Genomic DNA, 27,201 nt, shown 5'->3' with positions numbered 1-27,201 from the left:
GGCTATAACCCTCCTGCGCTTGGAGTTAACCCCTTCAGCACCAGGTGATGCCAGGTGCACACGTGGCTGATCTCCCCTGTGCTAACGTGGGGGCTCCTGTCAGCTCCTGCATGAGTCCTGTCCCTGGTAAGGGATAACATCAAGAAGAGAGGTCTGCATCCTGAACAGGCTCTTGGCCTGGCCATGGGATGATCAGGCTCCTTGTGCAGCCCTTGAGGGGCCACCATGGACTCACAGTGAGCCCAAGACACGGCTGAGGAAAGAAGCTGAGGTTTTAGTTATTTCTGCATAGATATCATCTTATTGCAGATGTAACTGGTAAAGTACCTGCAACTCTCACAGATGGTTTCTTAGCAATATAAAGAGTCTTTGCCTCAGTGGAGATAGCTGCAGTTTTACTAAGGATGGCTGCACTCTAGGTGCTTTGGTTTTAACTAGTTGAAATGAGTCATCTAACACACTGCATACACAGACTCCTTCATAACCGATACGGAAAAGAAAACAACAATAAAAAAAACCTCCTGTGCTGTCTCCTCTGGAGCAGCCCAACATCTCTCTCCTGCTCTGAGCTCTCATTTCCACGCACGAGGACAAGGAGATGAGGAAGGATTTGCCTGTGCCTCTACCCAACATGTGCAACACAGCACAGAACTGGGTTGTGACAGTAAATGCTTTATAGCTCAGTTTTCTCTTCAACAGCAGTTTGCAAAAAAAAGTTTAGGAACCCCTAATTTAAAGTATTCCTGAGGTGTAGTCCAGAGCTTCTTCCCTTCCCCTGCACGGTTGCCCTCTCCAACACAAACAGAAACGCCAGTGCTGGCTGGGAAGCAAACCCCTCCACCAGGGCTGGGAAGGGATGCCCAAGTCGTGGAGAAGAGCTTGCAGAGGCAGCGGGGGGGTGCCTTCAAAAGCCAGGGGTTAAGGATGGGGGGCTGCAAGCACTTGGCTCTTCGTAGCAGAGCTGAGGGGATGGGGAGAGGGGCAGGGGTGCATGACCCACTGCTCTCCTCCAAACCAAGCAGCTCCTTTCCCTGCACGGGGAGACGCGAGCCGTGCTGCCCCCTCAGCAGTGCCTGATGCATTTTGGCAGAAGCCGCTCGCCCCCAGGTGCACGAGGCAGGAGGGCAGAAGGTCTTGCAGGGGCCGATGAGCCAGGCACAGATGTGCTGAGGATGTTGGCTAGACAAACAGATGAGCAATGCTTAGCTGAAGACAGACATGTATGAGAGAGATTTCCCCCTCCCTTCCTTGTTTCTGAAGTTAAATAAATAAACCTTGTTCTTGCCCTAGGCGTGTTTCTGCTGGATGTTCAGCTGAAACCTCCTCAGCAATTCACTTAACAGTTGCGAGTATGGTAATAGCAATAATAAAAAACCCTAAACAAACAGCACACAAGAAAACCACAGGGTTTTGCAAGACCTCATAGCTGGTTGCTCCAAGTATCTGAAATGCCATCACACTTTTCTGCTTGGTTTATAGAGATGGGCGAGTTGGAAAGAGCTGGCTTATTTCATTCCTATTCTCTTACTTATTTGACATTGTTTTGATTAGAAAGGAGAAGCTATTGGCACTGGGTGTAATAGCTTTTATACCTCTCCTCAGTGTCAATATTAGATGCAGAATTCTGCTCGCCTACCAGCACAAATTACTCTAACTCACTGAAAAGAATAAAAGCCATTTTGGTAGAAATATTGTTCACTTGGAAGTTATTTTTTATGGATATTGAAAAAGTCTTCATCTAGGCTGCAATCTCCCAGCCTACAAAGACTTCCAGTTTGAAACAGCTAGAAAATCTAGTCTACGGTCAATGTGGTATATCTAGTTTCTCCCTGAAGAATCCAGATGTTCACATTTCTTAAAAAATAAATTACAGCTCTAAGTGCTATGGTTCCAAAAGAAGTCTCAAAAATGTGCCAAGGGAGCCTGCAGAGAGCCCTGGGACAGTGGTTGCAGCCTGAGAGACCTGTTTCCTTCATTTTGGGGGATGATGCGGGTGAATGTCGAGGCCCCTCTCCAGCCCTGCCAGATAGTGCTCCCAGAGCTCTGCAACATAAGCGTTTTTTGAGCCGTGCGTGTCCCAGAAACTGGTAGGGGACCTGGGAAGATGAGGGATAGTTTATGGTCTTGGCCACTAGATAAATGTGAGGAACCAGCTAAGAAAGTCCAAGATGTTGGTCGGGACACTACCTTTACCAATCTCACGAAGTAGAAGATGGCCTCAGGATGAACTCTGGCTAACTCAACTGAAATGTGGTCCCCTGATCCCCACTTTGAGCATGAGCAAATTGGATATCGTAGTGGACAGAGTCTCAAAGTTTGCAGTACTGTGGTCGGTGCTGACACCACGTCTGTGGCACGAAAAGCCCAGGACAAGCGACGCAACAGATCTGATATGTTTCAGCATCACCCTGAGACACCCCTCTTTGTGCATCCACGGCACGCGCTTGTTATTTATCATATCGCGCTCAGCAAAAGCTCTACCCGTTGCCCTGTGTATGCCGATTCTAACGGGCCGTGTGTTTCAGGTGCTCGTTTTGAGCTCACCGGGGCTGACATTTCCATAGCTGCACTGGAAACACCCGATCTGGCAGGATACCTTTCATTCTTCATAAAGTGTAAACGCTGACACCTTCGCAGCCCGGTCTTCGAGCGCGCGGCTGCAGCGGTGAAGCGGATGCCTGAAGCCTGCACGCTCACCAGGGGCGCGCTCATTCTCCCAGCGCGGTCTCTCTCCCTGCATGTCGTTCCGAAAGCAACAAGTGTCGCTGCCTCTTTTGGGCTGTCAGCTTAAAATCTCACTCCGGCAGGTGCTCAAACACAGGTGACAAAAGGGAGCCCTTTTCTGAGCTGACACAGCACAGCAGCGCCTAACAGAGCTGCGCTGGTGGGAGTGCAGACCAGAGGGAATCAAAGCCTTGCAGCACTTCAAAGCATTAAGATTTACCAATGATGGCGACGGGGAAGAGTCCTAAAAATAATGGTGTGGAAAGGGCCATGTTACCTTGTTATACTGTATGCTGGGAACACACTAGTTTTAAAAGCAATTTGCATAATTTAGCTTCTCCCCTCTTAGAATAGCAAATTAACAGTTCATTTTACAACTCTACCAATCAACACCTATAGCCCATTAAATTTAACAACAAACTTGCCTTATGAAGGAGGTTGCAGCCGAGCCTTTCAACAAGCCCCCCTTATCACTTATTTTTTCCCCTGAATTGTGCGTTTCTTTGTTTTATAAACTATCATTTCTATTTTCTCATTAGCAAGTGCGATGCTAAATTAATTCCAGGTGTTAATTTACACATTGGATGCTCAATTCAAAACTCAGCTCTGCTGATGTCAGTGGAGACTAACATCACTGCATCTTCAGTTCTCCAGAACAAATCCAGAGCAACCCTCTGCCGCTCTCAGTTACTGCAATGCAAGCCTCTGCTAAATCTACCCTGCACTCTGCTGCTGCAGGGGAAAAAACCAAAAAAACCCAAAAGCAGAGTAGCTCCACTAACCCCATTCTGTCCCCAGTTAGTGCAGTGTAATTTGAGAGCAACTTCACAGAATGAAGAAAGAATTACTCAGGGTGTATGTTGAATATAACTGGAGGCAAAAATTGGCACAAGAACTGAAAATGTGCAAAAGCTTATTTTGAAGGTTCATTTTCAGGAACAGCTTCTGAATATGGGGTCATTTCAGTAAACACGCAGCTAATTGAAGGGAATACCATGCCACATGGCTTCATTTGCAAAGCCATTTGGAAAGAATTATCAATATTTTATAAATACGTTAAGGTGGTAATAAAAGATGCATGATGTAGTGTGTAGGTAGGAAGCCCTTCTGAAAGGAAATGAAGAAATTATAGATAACCTTGACATGTCGAAGTTATGCAGTTGGAATTGTTAAGGAGAAGGGTTTTTCAGATATTTCAAGTTAGGAAAGTGATAAGAATTCTTTAAAGGAACAATGTCACTTTGTTTAGGCTTAAAGTCTGGTTTGCCACTAGGGAAATGTCGGTATCATCTCAGACCGATACATTTCACCAGTGATAGGCATGTTTTCACTGCATTCCCCATTTCATTCAGATGTGACTAACAACTCTTGTGCTTCTTGCAAAACCCATCCAGAAGTATTTGAACATAGTTCTGCTTATCCCAGAGATCGGAGGGAGTGGCAGTAATGGGTAACACCGCGTGCACTTGTACTAACAGGCAGTAGTGAAAACTCCTGTTTCCAGCGTTGTTTTGTTCTCAGAAGATGCGAAAGAGCAAAACTTCTGTGGAGCAGGGTAGATTTACACTAGGTCCTCATGAACTACAGGGAGTTGAGCTGCTCAGTCTTCGTGGCTTTCACATCTAGAATGCTTGGCCCAACCTACTTCTGCTACGATGAGCAATGGGGTTACAAAGACCACACAAGGCTGTGTTTGCTATAAAGCCCTTTACGGCTGAAACCTCCACCCTTAACCTCCATAGACTGGAAAGAAAGAGACTGAATAATTTCCAAAAATTTCAGGTCAAAAGGTCATACTGGAGCTGGAGAACAAAGACTGTGGCTGCCCAGCCACCCTTGTGCAGAGGAGGAAGGGAGGGAGAGGTGGATTTTGGGAGACGGCAGAGGTCTGGCTATCAGTTGGGTTGGTAAACATCTCCAGGGACTTGTGGGAGGTCTTTTGCAGCCACATGTAGATCCGCACGTGTATACAGAGATACAAAGGCCTGTTTGGGTGGTGTCATGACTAGTTGCTGGGGTAACACACCTGGGATCAGCCTCCTGTTGTTCTCTAAGACAAGTGGAGGCAGACAGGTCTGATAAAGGAGAAAACAAATTTGGAGACTACTAAACACAAACAGAAAGAGATGCTTTAATGAGGATTTCTTGTAGGTGGGAGATCGCAGGAGGGCAGGTGCCCTGCCTGGCCCATGTCTGTGACCGAGACCAACCAGCTGGCAACTGGGCTCTTGGTTTGGCTGGTTTTATGCCCTTACGCTCCCCGATTTGCTTGAATGCTAGCCTAGCTACACATGCTCCAGACTAGCAAATCTAGTGTGGATGGGGGATTAGAACTTGGAAGCACGTTACCGTTTCCCTGAACTTTGAATCTTACTGCCAAAGACTTTTGAAAACAGCTTCAGCTTTCATCCTTCTATCCTTTGAGCATACACCACAGCGTGCTCGACCTGTATGTTCTTAAAAGAGGTGGTGTGCTTGGTGAGAGCCGCTGCTGGCGCAAGCGCATGCGGCCAAATCTGAGCCAAACCGTGCCAAATTCTGTGGCTTGAATAGCAGGATAACCACGTTATTCACTGAATATCATATATATATATGCATATCATACACAGCACAAAGACGTGTTTCCCCCTTGGTCTAGTTAATGACATCTCCTGGCCCAGGGAAACACTAAAGCTGGTATCCTTGCCTTTTGGCCAAGTTTAAATCAGGGACCCATGTAACACCCTCCTTACTGAACTACACCTGAAGTGTAGTTCCTGCCCTCTCCCCCTTAAATGAGATTATATCTGGTGTGGTGTCATTTATTGCCACCTAAAACACCATGAAGGGGCAGCACCTTAGATTAAAACAGATATTCATGGTATCAGAACTACAGTGGAGAAAAAAAAGGATGAAAATTGATACTATTTATTTCAAAATTTTATTTTTTTCAGAAAAATATCCCTATAAAAACATTTTCAGTATTTAATTATAAAAAAGTTGAAGAAAAGTTTCCTTCTTTTGAAAAGAAAAAAAAACAAACAAACAAAAACCAAACCCAGTATTTTAAACCTGCTCCAGCACAGACAAAAACCAATCTCCTCCTCATGCAAAAACATAGGCTCCTACGACACGACTAAAATGCTGTTAGCGTTATAGAACAGATGATGCAAACAAGCACAATTAAGTAAGTTCGTATCAAGCAGCAGGGGGCCATGGTAAATACACACCAGACAATTTGTAACTATGCTCATGTTTAAACATTTTACGGGTCTCTGAGCCCCCGGTTTTAATTTAAACAAATGCACACTTCAGTGTATGTAGATAAATAAAATCAGAACGATAGCTCTCATTCTGACAGGGACCAAATGTGAGATACAATCTACACTAAATAAAAGAATTATTTATGTAGGTAAATAAAATATGGTTGGATTCCTTCTCTGTATGCTGATAGCTATTCGCCACTTTTTTTTAATTTTATTTTTTTGGTTCTGAGATAAACAATCCTGAAGGAAAAATAATGGGAGGAACATTGATTGTACCTTGTAATTTTGGGACTAAAATGATTGACACCTCTAAAAATGAGGGATGTGTCTGAAGTATGCTTCCCATAATTGTTTTTCAGCATCCTTGAGGCAGTTATTTCTTTCCTAAGCACAGGGAGAAGGGACCCAACCACTGTTGCCACTCTGCAGCTATTACTGGCAAACTGCGACTTTTAAAATGTTGCTGCTGTGTCGGGCACCCTTCCAGCAGGGTGGCTGGAGTTAAACATTTCCCTCTTGGGATTTTTTGATTTAGTTTATTTTTTTAAGTCCCTAAACACACTGCAAGATCCCCTCTGCACAATTAACTAACCTGTATCTGAGCTGCAAGAATTAAATGGCAGCGTAAGATACCCTCCTCCATGAAGCTGGGATAATGCTGACCAGGTATTAAATTCATGAAAAAAACACAGACCAAAAAGATTAGAAATTGAGTCAGTGAACCAGGAAAAGTGCTGAGGAGCAGAACAGGCAGATCAGAGCCAAAACCAAAACAAAACCAACAAAAAAAATACTAACCCAAAAAAACCTCAGAGAAAAATCCACCCCAAAACTAAAATCCTCTAAAACTGTGAAAGACAGCTTTTGAATGTTTCAGAATTTGCCTGTCTATATATAAACCCATAATGAGATCTCTCACATGTCTATACAAACACAGCAGTACATAAGCATTTCCTTCCTAGAGGCACACATCAGATGAGGTTCCCATCACGCTGGATATGGTATAAACATACATTTCACATGATCCTCCTCCCCAAAAACTTACTTAACTCCAGGGCCAAGTTTTCCCTTTCTGCAGTGCTTTAAGCAAAGGACTGGGCTTACTTTGGGGTGTTTGACTACAAATTTTCGTACAATACCAGAATCCCTCGCTTCTTACAGGTTTAGCACAACACGTTATTTGGAGCAGGGTGGCTGGGCAGAGCGTGCATCCAAACTAATCTTGCCTTGGGAATTCCAAAATATTTAGGAATATCCAAACAGTGTTAAAATAGGTGAGAAACTCTTGGGCCTGTTGGACTTTTTTTTTTTTTTTTGAAAGAGAAGCTTCAGAAAATCTTTTGTTTTCTTTATTCATACATCCCTGTGGCGCAGGCTGAATACACTTGGAGGTAAGCTAGAGCGTTTGGGGATGGGGAGAGGTAGGAGTCAGATCAGAAACTGGGTTCTTCAGGCTTTATCCCATCCATAGGAAACGCAGGGCCAAACAGGTGAATATCTTTCTTATCACACCATTGAAAGACTGTATTTTTTGGAAAAGAAAAAGATATAAATAGGACAATATTCAGTCTTCCTTTTTTTGGCACGCTGCTTCTGCAGGAGGCTTTTCCTAGAGTCCAGATTCTACTGCAGCTAAAATCCCCAATTATAGTAAGAGGTACTTGCAATACAGGTTATTTTGATGGACATAATACCCAAAACTAAGCTTTCTACCATCTGTTCGTCCCTAAAATTTGAAAGCAAAGAGAACATATTTCACCACTACGTCAGTGAAAAGTAAGATAAATGCTATTTAAATGCATGTACAGCATATGTTCTTTCTTCTATGCCACGTTCATCTGTAATGCTTTACTCATTTCTCCGGAGACACAAATCAGTGGGAAAAAAAACCCCAAAGACCAAAACCCAAACCCACCTTCCCCCACAACCAACCTTCCCCCACAGAACCAAGTTTTCTGGACATGGGTAGGTTTGTGAGAGATGAGAGTGCTATTCAAACTGCAAATGAGACTAGACTATACAATTCACATTCTATATTTATTCCCCTCTTCAATTCTCTCCCCAGGTAGCTTCAATGACAGGAGACAGGAGGATCGGGGCGGGGGGGGGGGGGGGGGGGGCGGTCTTGGGCGTCACAGGAGGATAAATCTGTGATGGGGTGGAAGGGTTTGCGTTATCTATTCAGCCAGACAGTGGGAAGTTTGTATTCCCAGCAGATCCTTTGGCATGTCCACCAGTTTATAGTCAGAAACTAGAAGGGAAATAAACATCACGAGTGTCACTGCAGAGTTACCGAGTCTTTCACCACTGGTAATTTGCTGATGTCCTGCAGCAGTGCCAGCTCAGGGCGGCAGCTGCAGAGCAGGACTTCATAGTGCTAACTGGCATCTGGTACATAAGGCTCCCCTTGTCCCAGATAAAGCACTAGGAGTTAAATACCTAAAAAAGTATTTAAGGATGTTGGTTTTACATCTACCTGGTGCATCTTCACCTCTCTTTGAGCCTAGCAGCGTCAGCAGGTTAGTTCTGATAAAGGCTGCTACACGGGAGGGATGTGCACTCAGAGACACTCACTCTGTTCCCAAGGCTCCTGCGTTGGCTGAGAGGAGCATGTGTCTGGCATGCATGAGAAATTGATGGGTGCCTGACTCCTGTGATAGGCATGTGCTTGCATAGCAAATCTTGCTATAGCAGAGCAACTACAGTACAAAGCCAAAGCCAGGATGTGACCCTTGAGTGATGATATGTAAATTACTGAACACCATTTCCCCAGTCCTTCCCCCTCTCTATCACACAGGCACCTACTGCAGCAGGTGCCACTGCATCTGCAAGGAGCTCTGGAGGAGGCACAACTGCTGCTAGCTGAGAACATGAGAGGAGGAGCTCCTGTGCAGTGTGTTTAATAGGTTTGTCTTTGAGAAACTACTCTCTTTAGGCTATATAACTGTGAGTTTGTTGAAGCATTAGCATCCCAAATCACTTGTCAGTTTTGAAAATGTAGGTTGATAAGATGAAGGAATTTGGTTATTGCCTCTGTCGGGAAGCAAGAGCCTTTGCATTCTGCCCATTATTTTCTAAAATCTGCAGGCTCATAATCTATATGCAACAGCTTTGCCAGGAGTTTTAAAAGCAAGCCACCTCCTGGCTACACACACAAGTGCACAGAGAGGTTTTTTGCACATTATTTGGAGATGCTTCAGCAAATCATCTTTGGTTCACTGAGGAATGCTCTGCTTTCAGTTCTTGGTGCTTTCTCACTTCCCAGGCTGCTGACTGCGTCAGAGACATGACCGTGTCTGAAGTCCGGTTACTACTGGGTCAGCCTTAAAAGTTTCACTCGGGAAGGGACTTGAGAGCTCCAGGTGACTGCACCTGGTGAAATGCTCCTGTTATCTCAGTGAAGTGCCCAGGGGTCATCAAGTTGGGTCTTTCTTTCAGCTGTTGGCTTGAATTGACAAAGATCTGCTTAAGGGCACCAGATTAGAATTCTGTTAGTTTTAAAAGAGCAGAAGGAAGAGAACACAGGGCAGATATGGGCTTGCGAGGAAGAATTTTTTTATTTTTAAGAAGAAAAAAGAATTTTTCTTAAAAGAAATCTAACACGATTATATATTTCTAACTCCACTTCCCATCTGTTCACCTTCCAAAGTGACATTTAAAGGAGCTGAGTTTACAATGCCAGAGGCATCAGCAGCACTGGATTGACTGGATCAGATTCCAGACTGACTCTAAAGCTACTCAAACCTTGCCTAAAGCTCAGCTCTTATTTATTTGTTTTCCTACAACAGAGGTGCCTTGATCTCCAGAAATGCTGGCATCTGCCCTTTTCTTGTTTGCATCCCTTTGTGCTGAGAGCATTATCTGTCTTTTTACAGCGTATGACTTGGTAGAACTGCCCGAATCCCCCTTACATGCCTGAAAGCACTTTGGATGAGGTGGAAGGTTCCTCTGACACAGTGCCTGGAGTTTAGGCCCCACAGATCAAAATGGCGAACGAGTTCCAGGGTTGCTCTTCTCTCCAGGACACACAGAGGTGTGGTCAGGAACAACACTCCGTTAATAACTAGGAAAAGGCTGACCTGGGGACATGCCTGGACTCATCGACCCTCTAAAACATTGGTGCCCGATGCAAAATGGGAAACAAGCACATTCACCTGCTCTGTAGTCCAAGCGGGAAAGGCTGAGCTGCAGTTGACATGACCAAGGCATAGCTTTCTCAAACTCTAAAAAGAACTGCAAACGTTGATGCCAACATGTCTTTGCAATACAGAAAGGCCCACCTCAGTTTTAAACTGGTGGGTCAGTAGGAGTGAATGTCTGAGGAAGACTGAAAACTCACAGGCAATGTAAAAGGAGATAACAGAAGATGTGCCTGGATAAACTGGTGCTCAGCACAGGAGGAGAGAGACAAAGAAGCATGTGAGGACATGGGCAGAAAGGGGAAGAACATCTTTGCACTTAGCAAGCATAAGGGCTGAGGAATAGAGTTCTCCTTCCTCAGACAGTGACCTAGCCTAACAAAAGGCGAGGATTTAGCCAATACGTAGTCCATTGGGAAACAGTGTCAATGCTACCATCGCCATCTCCATTTCCTCTTCAACAAAGCAGAAGACTCATTCTGCACTTCTTTGGAAAGCATTTGTGACTACAGGTACAGAGCCCTCTGCAGGAACCCAAGCTCTGAATTTCCCTGCGTGTGTATCCTAATCCTACAACTGCCTCTACAAAGGTTTGGTTTTATTGACTAATGACACAATTAGGGGAGAAAAAAGAAGGAAGCAACCACCCACACTGCTTCTGTCTCTCTGTTTTTCTGTCTCCCACAGTGGCAGGGCTCTGGCAACATTTATAGGCCTGTAATTTCCTGGAAGTTTATATAGCATGAAAGTAGAAGAAGTGATAAAATATGCAGTCTAATTGCAAAAATCCCATGTACTAGTCTCACTAATGCGCTAGATTAAAACTGTAAATGTGTGAGGCTTCAAGGTGGTTACACAGATTTAAAGCAAATTTTCCTTCTAAGTGTTTCTATCCAAACTCATATTTTATGGTGTTCTGGACCTTACAATTGACTTTTGTTTTATTTTTATGAATGATATTCAAAGTATAATATTGTCACAAGGAATTCTCTTACTCTGTGGATTCTTTTATCATCCAGGATTTCTATTAGCTTCTCTCAGAAAATTTTTGTCACACTAGGCTGCGTTAGTGGCTGCAAGCTCTATTGTGTCACACTGGGTTGTGTTAATAGCTCAAGATGGAGTTTACCCTTTGTGTGGAGGGATAGTACAAGGGCTCAACATGTTGAAAGTCTGATAAAATTCTGTTTTGAGGGCTTGATACCAACTGGAAGACTTCTGCATTGCTCCTGTGAGAGGCTGGTGACCGATTTCCCCACATTCCCTGTTCCTCCCCCCCATGTGAAGTCATTGGCACAGGACACGGTCTTTCTCTTGTGTTTATACAACGCCTGCCACACTAATCTTTAAGCCCTATTTCCTAGAGATAATAAAATAATCTATATGCAAGCAGTGTCTAATGGGGCTCTGCAAACAGAAGGGGCCATAGAAGTCAACTCCAGTCCCAGAAGACACTCAGACTGGTTCAATATTAGGAACTCTGAACTGGGTTTTTATACCCATCGGGTTATACCAAACAGCATTTTTTTTTTCTAGAATAATGGTTAAACAGTTACTCTGAAATAAAAAGGACTTTCTCTGAGCAGTAAGTGTACTATAGCAAAGTGCTGTTTAGTTTCTTCAGGAAGGAGCTGGTTGAACCTTCTCTGTTCACAGCACCTCTTAGTAACTCCAGTGCAATTATTTCAGAGTTTGGGATGGACAGTTGACTTACTACTGACCTCCAGGATCATCTCAGAACAAGTCTGTGATTAAGATAGCCAGGGTCCTCCAAACAGCCACTGGCTGAAGGGACGGGGGCAAGTGCCCCCTGGCCACTCACTCAGGCAAAGCCTTCACGTACCAGCACATGGCATGGCTGAGCTCCCAGGGCAAAATCTGTCCTCCTGCCCGTGGCCAGAAAGAAGCCTGTTAAGGAACACATGCAACAGCTCTGGACCCAGAGCTCACCACGGTGGCACAGCTGGGGACTGGAAGATACCACTTGGGTGCCTTGTTCCAGGAACAAGGACCATTTATTCTCAGAAAAAAGCAGATCTCTTTTTAAGTCCCTAGAAATCCTGCAAATCTATAAACCCCCAAACTCTAGTAAAACTCTCAGACTCCCCCAGGCTTCTCCATGTGCAACACACTTTGTGCATCCACAGCTAGGACATGCTGAACTGTTATGAGGATTGACTCTGGGACATGGAAGTCCTCCACAGATCACTCACATTCACTATATACAGTTATATTTTAATGCTGGGAAGGAAAAAGAATCTAAACATCATTTTGCAAATGTTAAGCTATTAAACTAGCAAATGATTTGAGACAAGAGTGAGTGTACGGGGTCAGCTTCTCTTTCAAACACTTCTAGGGTACATTATGTGTAGCATGCTTCATGCAAATACCATGGCCTTGAGGTTTTTCCTTGTGGCTTTGTTCATTCTCTCATTTCTGCAAGGAGGCAGGAGGAATAAATAGATGTTTTTATCACCACTTTTTTGCTTTCAGAAAGTTCACATATTGCATTTTTGACATTATGTAAATTAAAAATCACCATGGCATTACCTGAAATAAACTATTATATCACTCCTTTCACGCTGCTCTAGTTAAGATACTGTCAGCACTTCCATTACTAGCCCTTATTTCAAGGAGTTTGAGACTTAGTTGGTAGAAAGGTGGGGGATTTACTTATTTATTTTTAAAATGGAAACTTATATCAAATTCCCAGCCTGGGGAAGAATTTAGTTTTCCTCAGATTTGACCAAAAACTACTTGTCCATTTTATTGTTCACATGCAATGAGAAGATTAACCCTCCAGAAGTTTGAACATTAAGCAGAAGCCGTATGAAAGATATCTCTCAAATGCTGAAATGCAGCTGGGAAGTTTCACTGGAGCAGTTTGTGGTGGAGGTTTAGATCTCCGAGCACGGCACACACTGCACTGGAAAAATGAAATCCATTTATGGAAAATAAATTGTTATGGAATTAGACCAGCTGTAGTCTGACTGAAGCTCTGATCAGTGGGACAGGTCGCTTTGTGTGTGGGGAGATCAGGTACCCCAGGAATTTGCTGTGTTTGGATCCATGTTTACCTGTGCCTGTGTGCTTAGAAACCCCGCGAGGCTGGACCGGCTCATCACTCCATCCTGCGTTTGGCCTGCCCAAGCAGAGGTTTTGTCTAGGACTTCCAGGGAGCAGAACCCTGAAGTTTTCATTACCTGGCCTACATATACAGACACACAGAGAGATAATTATACGATTATTTAGTATAAGTCTTCAGTAATATAATAAATCATGCCTCAGAATACAAATTCAATTTCACTTAGTGTGTGTACTCTGTGCACGTACACAAGCACATTCAATACAGAGGCAATGCACTGTCCTAGAATCCTGTTAAGTTTGGCATCTTCTCCTCAGAAACGGCATTTGGGTCACTAGGGTAAGGTGACAGCTCTGGATACCTGCACAGGGCACATCGTTATTCCCAGGGATAACTGCTGAAAGTCCCAATGCAAGAAGCCCTAACGACCAGGTGTTCCCAAAGGCCAGCCTGTAAAACCCAAGTCCCGTTGCAGGCAGTACGGATACGTACTGTAGAACAGCTGAATTTTGTTTTGCAGCCCCAGGATGACAGCCCACTTCTCTGGGCAATTCACTTTCCAGATCTGGTTTACACTGCGTCAGTCAGCTTCACCAAACCAGTGCAAGAATCAGGCCAGCTCTGGCGCTGGGGTACAAATACTGGCCACCTTGAAGAACAGGCAGAGTCCTGATATGCAAGTGCATCACCAGCGTGCTCTGGAGCAAGTGTTTGTGCCCCTGCTCCTCCTTGCAGGCTGAACTCTACATACATCTTTTGGGAGATATCCATTTTCAGAAACAGTTGTGCAGAACGGAGAATAAATTTGGTCTCCGTGTCGGGTAGAACACGGAGTAATGGACTTAAATTACAGCCAGGGAGATTCAGACCAGACATTAAGATAAACTTTCTAACAGCAAGGGTAGTTAAACATCAGAAAAGATGGCCCAGGGAGGGCATGAAATCCCCACTCTGGGAGGTTTTGAGTACCGATTAGACAAATGCCTGACAGAAGTGACAATTTTGATGTTCCTTTGGGGCAGGGGATTATATCTTGATTTCCCTTCCAGCCCTGTTTCCCACAGCGCTCCATAAATCCTTTCGAAATAAGAAAAAAATATGTATTTTGATGGCTTATGTCCTACCCTGCGTTCCTCTGTGTAATTATTCGGACTGGGACACTATGCTCTGCCTGTCTCCTTGGGATCTGTGTGTAAATGCCATTAGCTCTTCAAATCTACCGCCTCCCAGGCTGCTGGGCAAACCCTCCTTTGGCAAACAGCACACGGGGCAGGCTTTAAAGGGTTATGCTCAGTGGCACCTGTCTGGCAACAGGCTTCACAACGAGTGAGCACCAGGAGTCACAGAAAACATTTTTAAAATTAATAAAGCCTTTAGCAGGTGAAACTGAGCCCCTTTCTGCTGGCTGCATCCAAGATTTCTGCCGAGTCGGTGCTAATGTGTCTGCATTCTCCGGCAGAGAAGGGATGAGAGTCCAATTTGTGAGCCACAGGAAATTTCACAGGCAAAATGCAAACAGCCAATTTCAGGCTTTGTTTAGAAATATTTTCTGTGTTTCCTGCTGCTGCAAGAAACCAAGGAGGGAGAAAAAACCCAAACAGGAATTCACTCAGCCTCTTCAGTGCCACTCATTTTTCCACCCCCAGTAAAGCAAAATTCAAGCTGTAAAACTGGAGGGAGCCATGAGGTACACAGGAAAATCTTAAAGTCTTCATTGGCTGCTGCTTTCTCTGCAGCTCTCTCCTCTTCCTCACTCTGAAGTCTTCATGCCCTCTTTTCTTGCCTGTCCTGTTTCACCTGCTGTATTATCACATCCTCATCCTCCTCCAACCACTGAGCTTCTCCTGATTTTAAATTCTGCAGGACCTGAGATTGCCTCACTCCCTGTATTATTTATACTCCTGTGTCCCTGACGGGGCTTCTTGCTGGCTCTTCAGTCTACCTAGAGAAAATTAAGCAGTTGACCCCTTCCTTCAGCCTAGGCTGGAATTACTAATTGAGTAACTGCCAAGACAGTCTTGGCTTGATGTAAAATTTCCCAAGGTAGATTCATATGATCACATATTGCCTGGCTGAAAACACACACAGAGATGGCCGCAGGAGCAGGTATCATGGGCAACCATAGGTTTTAAGTTAATTTCAGCTGGGGCAATTCTTTGACTTGTGCAGGTCTCCGTGCCTTTGGTTCTGTAGATTACCTTTCAAACCCAAAGAAAAAGCAAACAGCATTTACTTCTCCCACTATCAAGCACCCACCTTCGCACACAGATGTTGGAGGAAGGGAACCCAACAGTCAGAGCCTCGGCTACAATAGTCCCTACACCTTTGAGATGCTTATACACAGATTTCATGTTCAGAATATGGACTCAGTTTTCCATAGTCATCTTTCTTATTTTTTTAATCATCCATAGCCATAATCCTGGCAAGTACAGGGACAGACAAAAGGGACTCAGACTTTTATTTAAATGTATGTACGTAGGCACATATATATTTTTCATTTTTGGATGTTTCCCTTAATCATATCTTGAATTAATGCAGGGCTTGTTCATTCGGAGCTCTCATTACCCTCTTAATTAACTGTGCACAGATGGAAAAAGTCGGAATTGCTTCACTCGAGTTGTTCTGCTAGTTTTAAAATGAGATGGCAGATGGAGGACAAGGCAGAAAGGGCTCAGCTCAGAGGTAGGAGACAAGTTTTCAAGCTGTCACAGAAACGTCAACAAACGCTCCATCTGTTTATGAGGAGTACCAGGCAGAGGCAGTTTTAAGTGCCATCCACAGACGTGAGTTCAAAGAACTCCAAACAATTAGCAGCAAAATGAAAGTTGCAGTTTCAGTTTGAGATTTACCAGGACATTATCAATTCACGTTGCTAACGTTGGTTTCGAGAGCAGCCAGCACACGACTTGTGGCAATATCCTCAGTGTGGCAGTGGCCAGGATGAGCTCAGGACCCTCAGGGCATGTGTTGGCTTACTAAGCCTACATCCCTAAAGCTCTGCATACAAGCCTCAGAGAAAGGAGAGATGATTCCCAAAGGCCCTAAAGCAAGTGAGTCTCTTGAGACTGATAAACAACCCTCAAGGAAGCAGCTCTGAGCTTGTTCCCTATAAGCATGAGCCCACAGAAAGGAAGGGTTCTCAGCTGAGGACCCCAAATGCAGATAGTCTTTGTGGAAAGAGTCTTCTCTGGTTTCACCTTTCCAGAAGTTTTCTATAAATGAATGCAGGATCCCTGGAACAAATCAGTGCTAGCCTTTGGGAAGTACAAGCGATCAAGTGTAACTGAAGCCACATACACAAGGTGATGCAGGTAAGAAAGAATAAGCTTCCACCCTCTCCTTTCCTAGAAAAGCCCTTCTTGAACTGCTCCAATGGGGTATTAAATTGTTATCATGTTGGAAATACCACGTACACGCTGATCTTAATGTGGGAGGCCACAGCACTGTTATTAGCATTTTAGAGAAGCAATAACGTAGTGTTAAATAACCATGTCAGGGCTATATGTAATACAGTGGCACTGGGTATTTAAATAACCTAGGAAGCCTACGAGGAACACATCTGTTTCTTAATACAGAAGCCAACTTATGTGAGCAGTGTGCATCTGTATCTAGGCTTTGTTGGTTTATATATGGTTAGCAGGCATGGTTATTTGAAACTGAATTGTACCCATGTGGTTTCCACATAGTCAGAGACGCTAGAAGAAATACACACAAAAAAGCAGTTCTGCACAGCTTCTTGTGATATACTTGCTAATTCTTTTTCCAGTAACTTGAGTTCTTTTTGGGCAACACCATATGTTACAATGATAGGAAGATCCAGGACCCCATCTATATACTCTCATTTCAAAACTGAAACTACGGACTTGAATTTTGCTCAGCTTCAGGGTTATCTGGATCTGTCTCAGGTCCAATACTTTTCATAGCTTTTTTTTTTTTTTTATAATGAACAGTTTGTAGACACAAAATAAAAAGTAATCCTATGACAAATGCTTATAAGTGACATTCCCAGCAAAAGCTGTAATGGAAGGCTTTCTATTTACTCTTCATATGGTATATTCTTATATGAAATCCTAACTGCTTTTTCCTAGCTCATCTCTAGCCCCCCATCATGGGCCCAATCCATACAGTTAATTTTGTTTAGACCCAGCTAGACATTTAGATATTTTAGACCCGATTGGAAGGGAACATATGTGAACCATGAAGTACTGTCCCTTCTGAGGGTGCATGGAGTATTATCTGCCACTTGAGAGAGAAGAGCAGAAGACCAGGCTGCCTGGTCCTGTTCATGGCTCTAGCAAAATTTGCTCTGCAGTTTTAGGCAATTACATGCATGTACCTACATCAGTGTTTTTGTTCAGACCAGAAGTGTCTTTTTGAATATCAGCTCTTCCTCTTTACTACACTTCAGCTCACATGGTGAGGCAGCCTTGGTGCACATGAACTGAACTGCTTTTGGATAAAGCATGCTCCCCAAACACTGCTGAGCCATCAGACTTTGGGACCCGACCAGAGGTAACCTAAAGTAATGCCCTTTGAATGATTATAGCATGGACACCGGTCCTTTGCATCAACTGTTCTGCCCTCTGCAGGTGTTCCTATAGGGCCATACTACTTGCCAAGCATAGATACTGCCTCTGCTCTGCATTATTCTGTCCACCCTTGTGAGACTGACAGGATACCTTTTGTAAGCATGCTTTGAGATGGAAGGGAATATCCGAAGTGTAAAATGATATAGGATAGGTGGGACACAGCTCTAGCTTGCTGTGGAGAAGCTGGGCAGCTGAGGAGGTATCTTACGTTGTATGGCCCAGAATGCAAATATTTTATCTTGTTTTGTTTGGAGATGGAAAGGGTATCATTAAACCTATGTCTGAACTAACATTAAACGGCTTCCAGCAGGGTGTGAAGATCCACATGCCCAAGGGGAAACCACCATCTCAGTTTTGCCTTCCGTGCTCTTCATACACGGTATGTTCAGGCCCCTAAACACAATCAGCCCATCAAATGATGCTCAGGCTGGAGAGCTAATCGCAACTGGGTATATGAGTATGTTGAACTATAAAGTCTTGTCAAGAGCAGACCACCACAGGTGACACTAGGACACTACAGCTGCCCGCAGTTTATCAGAGAGGAACCCAAAAATGTCCAAGACCCTGCCAGAAAAAGGATGTGAAAGTGATTGTCTTCAGACTCCTGCCCAGTAAGCTTAAAAGGCACAAAACCTCAAAGATTTTTCTGTAGGAAAAAGAAAAAAAGGAAGAAGAAATAAAGGAGAAACTAGGATAACAGCAGAACTAATCTCTGTGTATGTTCTCAGTCTGACAGGAGAGTACCCTTCCCAGGGGCTTCTTATCAGAGCCTCAGCTCCCTCAAGGTCACAGATCAGGGTAATTACACTCTGATAAGCACAGTCCTTGTTCATTTGCAGTTAGATATTGTGGTTCCTCATTTTCTGCTCTGAATATTGGGACAGCATTACTGCCCCACAGCACCTGCAATAATGCACTTCTCCAAACTGGTTGCAGTTCAAATGCATGACATGTAATTCTGGCATGTACACCTGAAAAAGCGCTTTAGGAGGCTTAGGTTCTAAATATGGGCATGAGATGCCAGTGTTTAGGAGTCTGATACTACCAAAGGCATGCTGTGGACTCACCAAGTAAAATCCTACAATCCAGACCACAGAAAAAGCCAGCATCTGCTGTGATAGACCTTTCTGGTACTGTCATGAAAATCCTGAAGCACCCACAATAAAAACACCATCAACGACTGGAAAGGGAAAGGATATGGTCATCTCTTGGGAACCCTGCAGTGAGCAGAGGGATTAATCAGTCCGGGATACTTCCTCCTGGGCTGCTCATATTTTTAGTAGCTTCCTATGTGGCTTACAGATTGCTCCACAAAAGTGAATCACACAAGAGCATGTACAAAGAGCCTGTTATATCCTCCATAAATACAGGACGGTCCCGCATGAATCCTATACGAGGGAGTTCTCCTGCTTCTTGGAGCACTTGCACATAGAGGTTGAGGCAAAGGATCTCTTCTTTAGCCATTAGCAGTCCTCAATTTCAGCAAATATTCCCCCTAAGGATGCCCGCTGCAGAAGCCCTCTGAGAATTAATCCAAACAGACCTGCTCTCAGACAGACCACCCCTAAAGTCCTTCTGCAACTTGGCTGGGCTGGAGGTTGCTGTGAGAAAAACTCCCTGAGGCATTGCTGGGTTATGAATTTATTTAATGAGAGAGCAGAGAACAGTTTCAGTTTTAGAATATTCCCCACACCACCACCACCTTTACTCTCTTTTCTCTTTTCTAAAACAGGTACTTAAATCATCCCAATGAATAATAAGGATGCTCGCCAACCCAATTTAAGGCAATTTCCATTTCAGTCCCAATATCATCCTCAAACATACTTTTCCCTTTATCTGTGGAATGGCCTGTTCTGCACAGCACCTTAAATAGAAAGTGCTACGCTAGCTAAATGCTGCCTTTCAACTATTACAATAAATATCTGACAGTGAAGAAAATAAGAAAAGAGGCAGGCGGGGACTGATCTGCCTTGTCATATGCTAGCAACTTGGCACTGAAAGCTTTGTCAGTCCATTAGCTGCTGTTAATTTCCTTGTTCTTCATGGCAAGGGTGGCCATAATTGGTGGAGCTGCTGGAAATATCACATAAATGGGGTGATTCACACTCAGAACTGTCACTGTAATAAAATCCCATTTAGAAAATGTCCCCTTCACCCAAGGAAAAAAAGCAAGCTCCAGAGCCTGCCCTCCCCCTGTTTTCTCTTGTAGGAATGCATGACCCATCAGCACCAGACAGGAGCACAGATCTGTCCATCTCTGAAGACTGGTCATAATTTGAAAGGGACATCAAGTCTGATGGCCTATAATCAGTTCAGACATAACAGCTTTTATTTTTTTTTTTTTTAGTGGGACCTTTCAGGCTGGAAAGATAGCCAGAGGTAAATACAAAATGAGCATAACGTTCTTGCCATTACTCGTATCATTAGTGTGTGCGATTGAGGAAGTGAAAGATGTGAGGAGAAATAAGCAGAGCTGACTTCGGGAGGTGTAGCATACCAGGAGTCAGGTCATTTTATTCAGACCTCAGAGCTAGACTATAAACCCATCTTTTCACCTGTGCAATGGAAAGAGGTGAGCAGCCACCTTAACTGAAGGGTGGTACAGCCCTTTTAGACATACAGAAATTATACAAAGCTCTGACAAAGTCTGAGAAGGAATGAGTTTATTTTTCAGTACAGTCCAATATTCATATGGAAAAAATCCTAATTTTTTACTTTTGGACAAATCTGAGATCTGTTTGGAAAACATCATAGATGCCAGCTAGTTTTGTGGAAGCTACCAGAGTTTACAAAGAAGTTGGATTTCCTTCAGAATGTTTAAAATTATATGTCTGTCATATCTGAATTCCTTTGAGAAAGCAGGGAAGATACACAAGGGTAGGATCTCCCTTGGACTATCAGGCAATACTTTATTTCCCAAAGCCTAGAAACTGCCTGCTATCCTTGAGGGCTGCTTTCTCTGAATTTCTGCCCAGAGCTTTGGCCCCAACAGCAAAGCTTCTACTAGCTTTGCTGTTAAGACAGTCCATACTAAATTAAGATTTGCAAGATTTAGTTTGAATACAAAGCTCAAACTCAGTTGGGTAGGTAACAATTCAAGAACCCTTCCATACTTACAACCCAGATCCTGAAAAAACCCAAAATTGGACTGGGATATCCATCCCTTCTGGTATATCCTGAATATCATGGCTGCTGGGCAGAAACATGTAGCTGGTTGGTTGGTAGCTCATTTAATGTACACAAGATTAACTCTAAAGACTTATCACTCAATAAATTTCCAATAATCAGAAAGAAAAAGCAGCAGAGGCATCTCCAAATATTTCCACTGATTAATTAAGAGTCTTCAGCATGCCAGAGGGGTTAATCCCAAACTGACACCAAGCAAGGTGGAGGCCCATGTACATGCGTAGCTTCTGACCTCATGTTTGCCCAATTTTGCCCAGAAGCACAGTACAGAAGACACCAGCAAATGAGGGTATGCTGCTGAGAGGTATCTAAGCATGAATCTAGTCCTTAGAAGGATAACAAGGAAGATTTGTGGTCAAGGGTTTGGTGTTTCCCCTTCTGACTGGGCTGGTTAGGTAAGGCTCGTCATTGAAAAGGTTGGATTTGGAGTGTTTTTCAGCTCAGCTGTGCTTCCTAAAAATATTTACTCAGTGTCCACTGGAGCAGTTTGCAAAGCCATCAGCAATCACTCTAATCTTCCTGAACAGCCTGAGCGAGCAGTGAAATGAAAGACTTCAGTAAAGTCTTCAAAGAGCTGGTGAGATTAATCTTGTCTAGTGTAAACTCTTCTTGACTCAGCAGTGGGTTGGGGTGGGGACCGTGAGGCTGGTTTCCTTTTTTGACAGACCCACAACTGCCAGTTTTCCCAATTATCACAGAAGGAAGACATTGTCTAGATGATATGGTGGGAAAACCTATAACGTTCAGGAGCAAGCTAACTTGCAGAGCTGTGATGTTAGAGGCGCAGTGTGTTTTTCAGCGCTCTACTCAAGCAGACATTACTTCAGTAATGAAACGCTTTCCTGGAAAACAGCACACGCAGGGTAAGGTCTCTGATCCCCAAAGGCTTCTACCTCCCTCTCAGCAAGGAGGTTTTGTAGGGGGTATATATATGGACAATCATATTTTCTTGGTTACAGCAGAAAACAATTGATGAGGAATGTCCTGCCCTTTGCTTACACGAGTCCAACCAAGGATAATCCAATAACCTTGGGAAGTGTGCTCTATTTTTTAACCCTTTAATGAGATCAGCCTTGTTACAGCCTTGCCAGTCTCCCAAGAGCCTGGAGCTCGTCTCCAAGCCAGGAGCAGGACTCATTACTAACAGCGCCAGGTCCAGAGAGATGAGTAACTTCAAGACTCAAGACAAGCACGTCAATTCAGCAAAGCACTTCAGCACACAGAACCAGATGCCATTGACTTCAATAGACCTGAAGCATGCATTACAAGTTAAGGATGTGCAGAAGTGCTTTGCTGCACAGTAGTATTGTGATCAGGGGAATATCATACACCCAAACAACCCCATAAACCTGATGCTTGGGGGCCTCCCTCCTCCCCTTGCAGCTTAGTAGGACACAGTAAATTAAGACAGTCTGAGCGACACCGAGGAATACAAAGCATTCCAGTGAATCACTACAGCAGCCCATGCCTCTCAGCATTGCCTACACCAGACAAATAAGTACCTCAGCACCTCTCAAACAACATCCTGAAGTGGGGCCTTAAGCACAGCCCTAACAGTTGGTGCCAACTATTGTGATAGCTGGAATGAGCCAAGGAAAGCAGGAATCTGGCTTGAAACCAAGCACAGGTTCTGAAGATTAAGATATTTTAGCTAATGAGGAGGTGTAGCAGAAAGAACAAGAAAAAGATACAGAAAGCAGTAGAGAAAAAAGGCGGTGGGATGGCAGTCTTCACGGGAATTCACAAGGGGGCAAGCCATGGTAGAGTTATTGTGTTCTATTGTAAAGGGCCACAGCAGGACCAGACAGCAAAGGAAAAGCTGTCCTTCGCAGCATCGTTGACCTCTCTTCCATGAAATATCCTCCTTTCTGCCAAGGTGCCTGTGGCTGTAACACTGTAGTCCGTTTGTGTATCCTTTGCAAATCATTACGTCTTTATGATGACCTGAGTCAAATAAGTAGTTTCACACTAAGAATAATCCTATTTCTCTCCAGGATGAGATGACATACTGAAACACAATTGGGTCCCACATCTCTGTGTCAGCAGTGTTGCAACTTTTTTGTTTTTAAATTGTTCTAAAGTATTTATCACTTTATTATACCCTCCTCCTTTGCAAGAGGTAATTATCATCGCAAGCAATCTCACTGCAGTGTCACTGATAGTCTGTACTACTTCTGACTCTTCTTCGCAATACATAAAACCAATTCCTCAAACACTTAGTAATTGAACCATCCTTATCCAATGGTGTTTTCTCCTTTTGACAATCTCCAAAGATAAGATATAACCTCTGAGTTTTATTTGCACAGATGCCCTGCCACCCCCACCCCCACCCCCCAATTTTAAAAGTGAATTGCTATCCAGGGCTACAGGAAAGTACCCGATTAGGAGGAGAGTGATGGATGATGCACTATAAAACAGGTAACAGCATAAAACCTTTATGCCCTCTACTCCCCTCCCCACCCCCAGCACAGTATGCAATAATCCACAGCAGGTCTTTAAGTAGCTTGAGTTTTCTACTGGCTCTCACTGCCTTTTACAGTATGTCTGCAACAGAAGACAAGCATGGCTTCAGGATATAGGTAAGTAGAAGGAACATAATATTATAGAGTAATTGAAGTTGGAAGGACCTCTGCAGGTCATCTGGTAAAACCTCTAACTCAAAGCAAGGACAACTTCAAAGTTACATTAGATAAGCTGATAACAGTGATTATTTAGGACCCCTGTGGTCTGTCTGTATAAAGACAGCTCGGGCTAGCTTGCTTTATCCTGCCTTCAGCCTTGCTCAAGTCAGACCACCTCTTTATCCTAGAGGACTACATCTTCTCTCTAAGTCAAAGACACACACTCAGCTCCAAAAGAGCACCATTTACTGCATTTGCTAAAGGAGTCTAAGTTTAGACAATCCTTTCAGAGCTGGGGGAGTGGGGGGGGAAGGCAACAAAAGGAGGAAGAATCCCTCAACCAAAGCCAGTAGGCAGAACCAGACTAGGACCAAGACTTCCTGCAACTCCTCCCACTCTGCCACCAGCTGAGCACACATCCTTCTCTCCCAGCAGCACCCAGCTCTGTAAAATCACCAATGTTCCATCAGAGGGTCTTTCCCCGAACCAGCAAGCTTTCCAAACTAACAAAGACTATCGCTGTGCTTTACCTGGCTGTAGTTTTTGGTCTCCCCCAGCTCAGAGCAGACTGGAACCAGGCACTCCCAGGTGAGAAGGTCTGCAGCCAACTGCAAGGCTCCCCTTTAGAGCTAGCAGAGCTTGGTGTGTTCCCCTTTATAGGAAAGAGACTAATCTAATTAGCACCTGAAAACAGCAGAAATGAGGTCACTTGCTTCCTGTGTAAAGCTTAATTTTGTATAATTTATTTTTACATTTTCTAATTGAATGAATATTAATTAACTGGAGTTTAATGCAGAAGATGAAGACATTAAACTCTCATTAACAAACACTGAATCCTATTCATCCCCAAACACTTCACATCTGCAGCATTAAGTTATCAAAGAAAAAAATCTGCCATGATTTATGTCGTTTTCTCATGGAAAAAGGGAGGCAATGAATCTGCTTTATCAGCTAATTATCTGCAGCGTGACACATGGCTCTGCAAGCACCCAGGGATGGGGCGGGTGTTCTGGCGAGGTACTTGTACCCAAAAGCCATGGTGTTTCCTCGCATGCAGCATCATCAGTGACGCTTGGAACGACGTGGAGCACAGAGCCAGAAAGCAAACCTGGGCAACATATGGCATTGCATGGAATGGGTACCAGGGAGATGAACACAGAGATGTTTCAGAACTGGTGTGGGTATGGGCTATCTCTGTGAAAGGCAATGGACCTCACTGGCGGGCCTGTGAAAAGTAAACCTTTCTGGGCTTAGCCTGTGCTATTTGGTTCCGAGGCTTTATTTGTTACCCCGTGTAGCGGTTAATGCCATGGAACTGCAAGCCCCTTGGTGTATCATCCCGTTGTTAGGCACAGGGCTATTTCTCCTCCAGTGTGATGGGTGGTGAAAGGCAGTAACTCTTTTCACTTGCAGAAGGTTCCTCCTCCTGTTAAATCAGCTGCAGCTCATGGAGGGATTACGGCTAGTCCAGGCAGAGTTACTGACAGGGAAATGAGGAATGAGCCCAGGCTGTTAGCAGAGACTCCTGCGGCTCCTTCGGCAATCACCCTAGTTTCCTGTGAAGGGAGAGGTGTCAGATTTTTCACTGGTTCAATTTACTTTAAATATAAACATTGGGAGATGTCACTCTGCTTCAGAAAATGGAGCAGAGCTGAAATGTACTAAAAGTGTCCCAAAAAGTTATCCAGTGATTTTAAAGTGTTTCTTTCTTGTCGTGTCATTTATAATTTAATTAGTGGCAGGTTGTCAAGCAATAACTATACCATAGATTTATGCGCTGGAGAAAAATAGCTACCTCACTCTTAAAGCAGCAGAGCTCGCTCCCCCCGAGCTTGCTGCTGGTGGAGTTGCCATCTGCTGATAGTTCCCTGGAATATCACCTGTTCCTTTAAGTATATTTATATAAATGAAACAGAGCATCTTCAACACTTCTTTTTATTATGCTATGATTTATTTCAGCAAGTTCTACGTTTCAATAGCTTTTCCATTTTTCCAGTAGAAATCTTTTCTGAATGTGAAACCCAAGTTTATATCTGAAATAAACCTTATGCTAAAAGTGGCAACAATAATCAACGACAGATTCTGAAAATAGGGTAGAGAAGTAAGTCTGAGAACCAAAACCAGAGGTGACAGTGGAGACATTGAAAAGCTTAGAAGAAAAACAACTGAGATGGTGAAGTTTGTTTCATATCAACAAGAACTCAATAAGCTGAAGGAGAGGTAAGGAAAGGAAACCTAGACATCTGGTAGAAAACAAAGCAAAGACAGACCAGCCGCAGTGCCCTGCAAACATACCTCAGATGAAGCAGAAAACTGAGCTGTTGACAACAAATCGGAAACTAGCACTCGAACAATAACCTACTGTGAACCCAGGAACCTGAAAACACAAAATCCCTCCACTGCACTCCTTTGGAGGGGACAAAACAGGGCAGTGATTCAACCAGACTCCGGTTTTGCTCATGTGAGTGTCTGCTGCCAAACCCAAACAGCATGGCTGAGAAATACAACTAGAAAAACTCACGGTGAGATAAATGAGGATGGAGCAGGGACATGGAGCTGACTGGTGGTGGGACCGAAGCTGGCCAGACCCTAGGGCAGGCTGAACAGCGCCTTCTCCTTCATGTGAACACACCAAGAAAGCCAAAGGCGTGTTTAAACATCAGTGCTACATTTTATTTGAACATAACCTGGAATTTTTTGAAATGGAGTGAGACAGCTTAAAAGAGGTTGGAAATGGGCTTCCTTCAGGCTAACTCTCAGTGTGAGGAGCTGCTTTGGTTGTAGCTAACTCCACTCATGTCACTCGTCTCACTAAGGATCCCTGCAGCACTCAGGCCCCTCTCACACATGGCAGGCACCATTGCCCTTATGGATGGTGCAGGTTTCTCTCCACCCAATGCATGATGCTGCAGCAAGATGGGCAAAGGACTGTGTCCTTGCTACCCAGCCATACCCTTTTAACAGAGCAGAACATACAGCATACAGTAAACATAAAACCCAGCTACCATCTGCTATGGGGATGGCAGAATCATGCCTAGGAAATCCAACAGTTACTGATTTCTGCAGAGGCACAAAGGGATGAAGGAAAAGACAACAGAGAGTAGCTGGGACTTTCAAGAGGACACTTTAATATATTGAAAGACTTTTTGATCTTTTTGGATAAGAAAGGTGGAATTTCTGAATCCAAAGGATTTATCATTAAAACATAAAAAGAATTAAGATCAGCATTAAACTCAGAAAAAGTTATTCCTCATTCAAAATTAAAAACTTTGACCAACTGAAAACATTTTCACTGTGACATTTCATTGAAAGGGAACTAAAAAAATTACACCAAAGGACCTAATCCACTTCTGAATATGTTTATTTTCCTCTAAAGGGAGTTTCCCATGAAACGGAATGCCCGGTGCCTGCCCAGCTCTCCCGTCTCTCTCTGTACTCAGCTCTGTAACACAACACAAAACAGTGGTTGTCCCCCACTTCTTAGAGATGCAGTCTGCTTGTTTTAATGAAATATGAATAGCTTAAAAAGAGCATGTTAGCACTGGCAATATAAACCCTGCTCCTAAAAATCACATGAAAGTGACTGCGCACTTGGACTTGCTATCTCCTTTC

The sequence above is a fragment of the Phalacrocorax aristotelis genome, chromosome 17 (assembly GCF_949628215.1).
Source record: "Phalacrocorax aristotelis chromosome 17, bGulAri2.1, whole genome shotgun sequence".
NCBI classification, from domain to species: domain Eukaryota; kingdom Metazoa; phylum Chordata; class Aves; order Suliformes; family Phalacrocoracidae; genus Phalacrocorax; species Phalacrocorax aristotelis.
The sequence above is the reverse complement of the archived record's forward strand: the minus strand, read 5'-3'. Positions refer to the sequence as shown.